Source organism: Anabrus simplex, chromosome 1 (assembly GCF_040414725.1).
Source record: "Anabrus simplex isolate iqAnaSimp1 chromosome 1, ASM4041472v1, whole genome shotgun sequence".
Lineage (NCBI taxonomy): Eukaryota > Metazoa > Arthropoda > Insecta > Orthoptera > Tettigoniidae > Anabrus > Anabrus simplex.
In genome coordinates this window covers 267572471-267582793 of record NC_090265.1, presented here as the reverse complement: position 1 = coordinate 267582793, position 10323 = coordinate 267572471, and the positions used below count along the sequence as shown (strand labels likewise).

The window sequence follows — 10323 nt, the reverse complement described above, 5'->3', positions numbered from 1 at the left end:
ATAAATAAATAAATAAATAAATAAATAAATAAATAAATAAATAAATAAATAAATAAATAAATAAATAAATAAATAAATAAAAGTAATTAGTGGGACGTAAAACCGATATTATTATTATTATTCAAGTGATATGAACAATTTCTCCACGGTGTTATTTTATTTTGTTCAAGGTTTCCTGTTCTATATTTTCATTCTCTATAAAAAGGGGTATATATTTAGTAAAATGTATAATAACAAGAAATGTGTTAATGTTCCTCCTTCTTCTTTGTCTTGTATTTTTAATTCTCTTTTAACAGGAAATTATGCACCTTTGTGTGCTCACCTAATTAAGAAAACCACGAAATTGTCTTTATTTCTGCAACCTGTGCACTTCCTTATTTACCTGGTCCACTTGTTTTGATCGCTTAAAATATGGCAGACGCGGCGTTGAAGTGGATTCAAATATGGCGGCGCAATAGCCATTCTATTGTCCTCTTTCTATAGCTGTTTTTTTTTTATCACCATAAGATGTAAATGTAAATCCACTCTGTAGCGTAACGGTTAGTGTTATTAGCTGCCGTCCTCGGGGGCCCGGGTTCGATTCCCGGTACTGCCACAAATTTAAGAATGGCAGGAGGGCTGGTATATGGTTGAAATGGTACATGCAGCTCACCTCCAATGGGGGTGTGCCTGAAAAGAGCTGCACCACCTCGGGATGAGGACACGAGTTTACCATAAGATTATTTGTGGGTACAAATCCTGTCACGATTGTAATGAAAATTGGGTCTTAACGTCGTAAGATGGTGGAAGCCGCAAGTTCGGGCTTCTTTAGCACCATTGCTACGTGATTCAATGCTGCCTGTCCATTTACTGTGTGTCTGTGTTTAGAGCACTTGGAGTACACCAGAAACTAAAGAACGTAAAATTATGTATTGGTCCTTGGTCTTCCTGCTTCGTTTTCTCTTTACAAGTTCTTATCTGTTGTTTATAAAATCAGCTGTGTTGCACTGTCCTGTTAGTTGGCATTTGTGAGTGACGGGGAATGGTTGTGTTATATTCGATGCTAGCATCCTTTTAGAATCTGGGATGTAATAAGTTATCTTTCGTATGGTTCGGTGTGTTGTTTGAAATCGCCAGATTTTGGAGTTTTGCGGTGAGTATACTTTTTTGATACTGCTGTTTATATTAAGTCCGAGAAGTCTTCTATGATAAAAAGGAATCTCTTCCTGATTATGCTGAAACTTTTTAGCCTCTGATGCTATGTTATTAACATATTACGTTAATAGTATAAGTTGAAGCTTGTGATATTGCCTGGGTTATCAAAAATATGTTTAGCTTCTGCTAGGCTCTAAATTCGCCCAATTAAACTTCATTTTAATTATCATCAAAATATAATTTTCCCATGTAGATATAAACGGTGTGGATACTCACGAGATACATTATAGGTTCAGTATTGTCTGAGAAAAGTGAAGTTACTTACGATTTACGGTTGCTAGGTTGGAGAAAAGCGTCTTACTTCGTCGATAGTACAGTGTGATTATTATATTTGTGCATTGTTTTATTGGATACATTATTTTCTGTCAGTATATTTTTCATTTTGGTTGTGCAGTTGTATCTCTTCAAGGGGTAAACGATCTTAGGTCGACGCCCCAAATAGCATTTAAATAAATAGCATTTAAAAAAGTATCTCTCCAAGAAAGGATTACCGACAGTATTTTGAAAAATTTGCGAAAAAATCGGGGATGTACCAAATGTTCATGGCTTGGAAAGGCAAGGTGCATTTCTCTCAACCATATTAAGAGAATAGTCTGTTGTGTATATGCCACCATTCGCTACCAAATTCTGCAAAGGTTTAAGTGCCTTTGGTCGAAAACATTGGGTACCGTACCAGTACTAGTTCGTTTTTACTCGCATGTTTAGTTGTTCAGTGTGCTGTTGAATTGTCAGCGTTCATCTTTAATATCAATAATTTGTGTTTTTTCTGTGTGAATTGATGCCTTTAGTTTGGAAAATTCAATTTGCATAAAAACATATGGTGTTTAGTTTTCTGTTTGGAAATTGATTTTAAATGTATACGCTTTTATTAAAGCGTAGTACACCACTGGAATAGATATATAATCATGTAGGCTATGTAACTACTACCTTGATATATATTAATGATTATAATTGATTTACAGTCCTGAGACTGATAAATTGCTATAAAGTATTTCCATGTTATGCTGTCAATTGCTGCTTCCTTCATTGAAACATAATTCTGTGTCTGGATGTCAATCAGGATTTGTTTAAGGAAGGTATTTTTAGGTTTTCCTCATGGAGGTTTCCCTTCAGTGAAGCATTCTTTCACAGTTCTTATTAAATTGGAATGGCACATTGTGTGACCCCACCATGTAATACGTCTGTTACGGATTGTGTAAACGATTGATCTCCGTTGGTTCATAGTGTCTAGAACTCTGGTGTTTGACATCTTATCTCTCCGTGCCACATTTATCATCTTACGATAGCACCACATCTCAAAGGCTTCAAGATGGTTCATTTTATTTAGTATCCATGTTTCACAGGCATACAATGCAACTGTCCATACAAATGCCCTTAGCATTCTCATTTGGAGGGGAAGACTATGTTGACTGGTACACAGTAATGTCCTCTTCTGAATTGATTGAACAATATAGCATTTAACTTCAGTGGTGCTCCTTCCATCCTCTGTTATCTTCTAACCTAAGTAATTGTCATCAATCTTTAAGCAAAGAGGTTTCATGCAACTCGTGGCAGGATTCCCTGGAAGATATTGGGCTGCCAGCTATAATGGCCTGATGAGCAGCAAAATTAATTACTGGTGTGGGTACTCCATTGATTTTTACTCCTAAACTTGTGCCTTCTAGAGCTTCCAATCATCCCCTCCGCACGCCATGTACATGCATAATCTCTCTGTTCATTTAAGTGGGTGTGTATTTACTTTGATCTTTATTACCTTATACAACATTACACTCATCAAAATCTACCTTTGGATTGGTGGATTCTCAATATGAAGTTCGGTTAAGATATATCCATCAGTTTTCCATTTATAAGAAATCAGCTCTGGATGCACCTGCTTTTGGGCTATGTCTGCTAGGACTTATAGACTGTAAAATATTTTATTAGTAATATCTCCCTTATATGCCTTTGCTGGTGGGACCTAGTGTTTACAGTGCACTATGTCTTCTGGTATGGGCTAGAGCAATCTTGTTACTTTCATTGATATGTCTCAGCTTTATCCTTGGCTTTGACAAAATGAAAGTGACTGAGGTATGAGTGATGCTAGTAATGCCATTCCTTCTGCAGCCAGTCCCTGCTATGAATGGTGTGAAAATATTGCTCATAGGGTTGGTTGTTGCATGCATTTCAGTGGGCTTGGCAGACTGATATGTAATAGCAACTTCTGGCTCAGTGAGGAAAGCAACGGGAAACTAGCTCACTCTTCATTTCGCTGGTACGCCTCTTCAGTGATGCCTAGGCCATCTATGACAGCTGATGGCGGAGCTGTTGAGGATCCAACCAGCCTTCGGGCTGAGGTCTAAACATACATACATACATCTCCCTTATTAATCCTCCTATCAAAAAGTGTAAATAAAAAGTTTTAGAAATGAAGTTCTAGATCTATATAGGTTGGTTGATTTCCATAAAGTTAAGTCACAGATATTTTGTGGGAGAGAGAAATCGCTGCTTTGGTCTTCCTATAAACCTCCAGCCCATTCAGGGATTTTGAATTGATATTGACTTTAAAATCTACCCATGGATAGATAGATTCTAAATATGAAGTTTGATTGAAATATATCGAGTAGTTTTTCAGTTATAGGAACTCGGACAGACACCGCCTGTTGCATTTTCTGGCCTTCTGTGGCCACCATGTCCTCCAGGATTTAAGGTTTTCAGGTCTGGAAATCAGACTTCATTGACCCACTCACATTCCTCCTTACGGTTGAAGCCGTTGGTGTGCTTCAGAATTTCAGTGGCTTCCTTTTGTAGACGGGCATGGTAAGACACAGTAGTTGACAGTACTTAGGTGTTGTACTGTATGTCGTGGCCTGCTAGTCATTGAGAACCCTTAAATGCTGAATGCAGTTTTCGGTAAATTGTTGAACCATCATATGTTCCTGGACCATGGCCTGCAAGCCCAAAAAATACAGACATTGCCTTTTAACATCCCTTTAGTCTTAGAAAGCTTAATGTTCATATCATATTCATTGCACCTATTTTTATGTTCCAAGATATTAGATATTAATCTGCCATTAAAACAGTCATTTGCATAAGCAAAACATTTCCACCTACCTGAATCCCTCCCCTGCTACTTACACTGTTCAGTAGTTGAACCATGCAAACTACGAACAACAAATTTGAAAGATTACAGCCTTGTCTAACCCCTGTAAGTACCTTGAACCAAGAACTCATTCTAACATCAATTCTTACTGCAGTCCAATTACTAGGTGCATAAAATATAAACCGGAATTTTAAATTTGCGACTCTGGTATCAAACAGAAATGGGTGGGGCTTTGAGAGGATGTCCGAAGTGGGGGTCTTGATGCGTCACACACCACAGAGCGACCGCTCGCTTCAGTACGCCATGAACGAGCAAGAAGTACACACGTCCGTTGCGCAGAGCAACATATCAAGTTTCTGGCAAAAGAAGCTCCAAAGCTTCGAAATTTTGAGAAGGCTCCGTGCACATTTTGGGGATGCAACTCTTTCAAAGACCCGGGTGTATGAATGGCACAAACCATTTTTGGCAGGACGGGAAGAAGTCGAAAGCGAGCCCCACCAAAGATCACCGTGAACATGCATCACTGCAGACATTCGTGCGGTACGTGACCGTGTTGAGGAAGATCGGTGCATAACATTTCTGAATTGCTTCACTCTTAGGAATAAGCTTTGGAAATGTTCAAGCCATCATGAATGATGAACTCGACCTTCGAAAATTGTCTTTCTTGTGGGTTCCTCGTCTCCTCACCCAGGAACAAAAGAAATTCTGCCAAAATGTTTGTTGGAGGCATCCGAATTGCTATGAGGAGGAAGGATATGATTTTTTGCATCGTATTGTGACTTCTGATGAAACTTGGGTTCATCATTACACCCCGGAGTCAAAACAAACAAGCAAGCATGGAGTGGCGGGAACGAGGTGCAGCTGGCCCAGTCAAGGCCAAAACACGCCTTTCTGCTGAAAAGGTGCTTGCGACTGGTTTTTGGGATGATGCGGACATTTTCTTGTGGATTTCTTGCATGAAAGGACAGTGAATACAGCCTATTACTGACTTCTTTTGGTTGAGACAAAAGCTGCATATTGTAACAAACGTCGCCAGCAACTGATCTGAGATGTTCTTCTGCACGACAATGCAAGGTCACACACTGCTGTTGTAACACGGACAAAACTAGAGGAAATGCATTGGACACCTCTGGAACATCCTCCTTACAGTCCAAACTTGTCACCTTGTGACTACCACTTGTTTGGACCACTGAAAAAAACAGAGAGAAAAGTGATTTCATGATGATGCGGCGGTAGAGGAGTATGTGCGCAACTGGCTGCATACATGTTCTTCTTGTTTTGAGGACCGCATAAAAATGTTGCCAATTTGGTGGCAACATTGTGTCTCAAATTCGAAAGACTATGTAGAAAAATGAGGTAGGCCCTACTTGTTGGTGGATTCAATAAAATTGTAAAAAATAATTCTGGTTTATATTTGATTCACATCAACATAAATGCCTTTCATGCTTTTATTAAATGTTCCTCCTATCAAAAAAGTGTATATAACTTAAAAAATTTTTTAGAAATACATTTCTATAAAGGTTGGTTAACACGTTAAACGGGCCATTTTTGGGTGGAGTATCTCAAGTCTCCTTTCTGCTTTCACCAGCATCAGTTACTAACAATAAGATTCTCAAACGTGACGAGCGATAATACACCAGACCCATTTAATCATACAAACTGACGGAGTGTTACAGTACCTTACAACTTTCAACATTTTTTCAGTATCATAGCCTTAAGGTGCATTTCTCATTCGGTTTTGCTATAAAAAATTAAGTATTAGCATGCTTTATGGTATCTGTTGGCGTAAGTTAGTAAACACTGCCTAACAGGAACTTTATTAAGTCCGTTATCTATTTACTGGTACCTCTTAGTCTTCTCTGCCATTATTGCACATTACAGCCTTGCACATTCTCAGGCTGTTGAAAAGAAATCTCCTTTGAAGGTCGCTCAGTATAAAAATTAAAAAAAATTGTGCTGGGAGAAGCTCCTTTCTACGCCACATGACATCACAGGAGCGTATTTAAACATAGTCAGGTCAGTGCTGCTTAGCTGCAGGTGTCTTTGCCCAAACCAAGTACAGTACCCTCTAGAATGGCACGAATTCTTTATACTGTTGCATATCCCTCATTTACACTTGGTACCCTACTGAGTTTGTTCTTCACTGTAACTGATACTGTACCTCTTGCTTGTTCTACTTTGGATACCATGTCCTTTACTGTTTCCAAGCTCTCACATAATTCTAAATCGGTAGTTTCTAGGGGAGAGACTGTTTTAAACAGATCTCTACAATTTTAAGTAGTATATACTAATTTTGCCAACAAATCATCGGAAAATAGTTCCTGTGCTTTTTTAATTGACGATGCCTCCCTACCGTCAAAAGCAGAAACAATTTCTCGCACAATTTCGTGCTGTTCACAGTAGTACTCCACTGCATTAAGCCACGTTCCCCATTGGGTGAGCACTGGCTGAGGAGGAAGAGGAAGCAAACCTGTTACCCTGATTGGAGCTTCACAAATATTTTCTTAACATTTAATATTAACCAGTGAACATCAGGAAAATTCTGCCATATTTCTTCAGCAACTCTGTGCAACGTGTGAGCAAGACATGTTAAATGGACCATTTTTGGGTGGAGTATCTTAAGTCTCCTTGCTGCTTTCACCATGTATGGTGCAGCATTGGTTACTAACAAGATTTGTTCAAGTGGATCTTAGTAACACAAGGGCAAATGATATTTTCATAATATTGCCTTGTCTGGGATCATCTGCATTGTATATTTAATTAAGAATGTTCAGAAGTCCTCATTCACTTTATTAAGTAGAATATTGGTAGATACCAACATTTTGCACAGGGCTTTTGAGAAATTGAAAAGTTTAGTAAACAAAGATTTCACTTTTTCAAAAGAGCTTGCCTGCTTTGTTCAGAAGACTTGATTCACGCAGCTTTTATACTTAGCCGTACAGCACATTAAATTACTTTACCACCACTACCTTAACCGCTGTACAAAAAGTGATTGTTCCATCAGTACTGAAGATCTCTTCACCAAACTCTTGAACATAATTTCTTAATTTTACACCTTCACTGCACTTCACTTTCAGTATGATAGGGTTCACTGCTGAACTACAAGTGTGATCTATCTGTTGAAATTTGTTGTTAGTGTAAGGGGAATAGAGCTGTAACTGGATCAGTCAAGGACGAACTGGGCGAGTGATAACATGGAATTTCCTTGTTTGCTGATTGCTTCTGAGCTAATATATCTACTGGCAGGACATCCTATTCAAAGGCAGAAGCACACTATCATCACGATCTGTGAGCTCGTGCGTTTCATGTTGCAATCTAACCTGTCCAGAATGATGTGGTAAATGATGTCCGTACAGCAGCTCCTTCTTGGAATCAGGTTTTATAAACCTGCTACATGTCTGTTCCAGGAAAAGAAAGAAAAGTCTTATCACAATCACTACTGATCTGCGTTTAGGGCAGTCACCCAGGTGGCAAGTTCCCTATCTGTTACTTTCCTAGCCTTTTCTTAAATGATGCAAAGAAATTGGAAATTTATTGAACATCTCCGTTGGTAAGTTAATTCAATCCCTAACTCCCCTTCCTATAAACGAGTATTTGTCCTCTTGAATTCCAACTTTATCTTCATATTGTGATCTTTCCTACTTTTAAAAGCACCACTCAAACTTATTTGTCTGCTAACTTCATTCCATGCCATTTCTCCGCTGATAGCTCAGAACATACCACTTAGTTGAGCAGCTTGTCTCCTTTCTCCCAAGTCTTCCCAGCCCAAACTTTGCAACATTTTTGTAATGCTACTCTTTTGTCGGAAATCACTCATAACAAATCGAGCTGCTTTTCTTTGGATTTTTTCCAGTTCTTGAATCAGGTAATCCTGGTGAGGGTCCCATACACTGGAACCATACTCTAGTAGGGGTCTTACCAGAGACTTATATGCCCTCTCCTTTACATCCTTACTTCAACCCCTAAATACCCTCATAACCATGTGCAGAGATCTGTACCCTGTATTTATAATCCCATTTATGTGATTACCACAATGAAGATCTTTCCTTACGTTAACACCTAGGTATAGTCCGCGCACCTTTTAGCGATATTTTTTTGTACGGGGTGGTGGAGTAAGGAGGGACCTCTCATGGTTCCGGTAATACTGCCAACTAAATGAAAATGAAATCTGAATTGAATCGATAATATGATCGATCGATATGAATTTTCTAAACCTTTCTATTATCTTAAGCCAACAACTGTATCATACACACTTTATATAACATTTCTCGATGCGAATCTTGTTCCCAGCATGAATTCTATAGTTTGGCTTTGCTGTGTAAACAACAGTACTAGTATGTAAAGTGTATGCCAAATGTCACACAGCGTTGCATAAGCGATTCATAGTTCTTGTTTCAAAGGTTGCCAATACGAATCTCGAAGATGCCCAAGGTCAATCTATTCAGCACTAGGGTGTTCATGTATCGCTAAAAGGTGTGCATACGGTACTTACAATGATCCCCAAAAGGAATTTTCACCCTATCAATGCAGTAGGAGTGGAATCGGAGGTAAGGCTTTTTGCGGATGATGTTATTCTCTATAGAGTGATAAATAAGTTACAAGATTGTGAGCAACTGCAGCGTGACCTCGAAAATGTTGTGAGATGGACAGCAGGCAATGGTATGATGATAAACGGGGTTAAAAGTCAAGTTGTGAGTTTCACAAATAGGAAAAGTCCTCTCAGTTTTAATTACTGCGTTGATGGGGTGAAAGTTCCTTTTGGGGATCATTGTAAGTATCTAGGTGTTAATATAAGGAAAGATCTTCATTGGGGTAATCACATAAATGGGATTGTAAATAAAGGGTACCGATCACTGCACATGGTTATGAGGGTGTTTAGGGGTTGTAGTAAGGATGTAAAGGAGAGGGCATGTAAGTCTCTGGTAAGACCCCAACTAGAGTATGGTTCCAGTGTATGGGACCCTCACCAGGATTACCTGATTCAAGAACTGGAAAAAATCCAAAGAAAATCAGCTCGATTTGTTCTGGGTGATTTCCGACAAAAGAGTAGCGTTACAAAAATGTTGCAATGTTTGGGTTGGGAAGAATTGAGAGAAAGAAGAACAGCTGCTGGACTAAGTGGTATGTTCCGAGCTGTCAGCGGACAGTTGGCGTGGAATGACATTAGTAGACGAATAAGTTTGAATGGCGTTTATAAAAGTAGGAAAGATCACAATATGAAGATAAAGTTGGAATTCAAGAGTACAAACTGGGGCAAATATTCATTTATAGGAAGAGGAGTTAGGGATTGGAATAACTTACCAAGGGAGACGTTCAATAAATTTCCAATTTCTTTGAAATCATTTCGGAAAAGGCTAGGAAAGCAACAGATAGGGAATCTGCCACCTGGGCGACTGCCCTAAATGCAGATCAGTATTGATTGATTGATTATTATAACTGAGAGGACTTTTCCTACTTGTGAAATTCACAACCTGACTTTTAGCCCCATTTGTCATACCATTGCCTACTGTCAATCTCACAACATTGAGATCATTTTGCAGTTGCTCACAATCTTGTAACTTATTTATTAGCCTACTCTATACAGAATAACATCCACCAAAAAAAAAAAAAAAAAGTAGCTCTTATTCCACTTCTTTATTCATATAATTTATATATAAGAAAACATAAAGGTACAATTACTGCTTTGAGGAATTTCCCTCTTAATTATTACAGGGTCAGGTAAACTTCGCTTACTCTAATTGTCTGAGTATTATTTTGTGAAAATATAGCCACCCATTCAGTCAATCTTTTGTCTAATCCAATTGCACTTATTTTTGCCAGTAGTCTCTCATGATCTACCCTATCAAATGCCTTAGACAGGTCAGTTGTGATACAGTCCATTTGACCTCCTGAATCCAAGATATCTGCTATGTCTTGCTGGAATCCTACTAATTTTGCAAACATGTCTAATATACTGTAATCAGAAAGAATACTTTCCCTAAGCATACATGCAATGCATATCAAACTGATTGGCCTGTAATTTTCAGCTTTATGTATATCACACTTTCCTT

At 38.5% G+C, this 10323-nt stretch overlaps 1 protein-coding gene across 2 annotated transcripts in view; it reads left to right on the top strand.

Moving 5' to 3' along the window:
- The first annotated feature begins 979 nt into the window (after positions 1-979).
- Edc3 (Enhancer of mRNA-decapping protein 3) overlaps positions 980-10323 on the top strand; it is a 110855-nt gene continuing 101511 nt past the window's right edge. For both annotated transcript variants that reach the window (XM_067159534.2, XM_067159526.2), the window contains exon 1: positions 980-1132. The gene's annotated coding sequence lies outside the window, so the exon portion shown is untranslated. The remainder of the gene's footprint in view (positions 1133-10323) is intronic.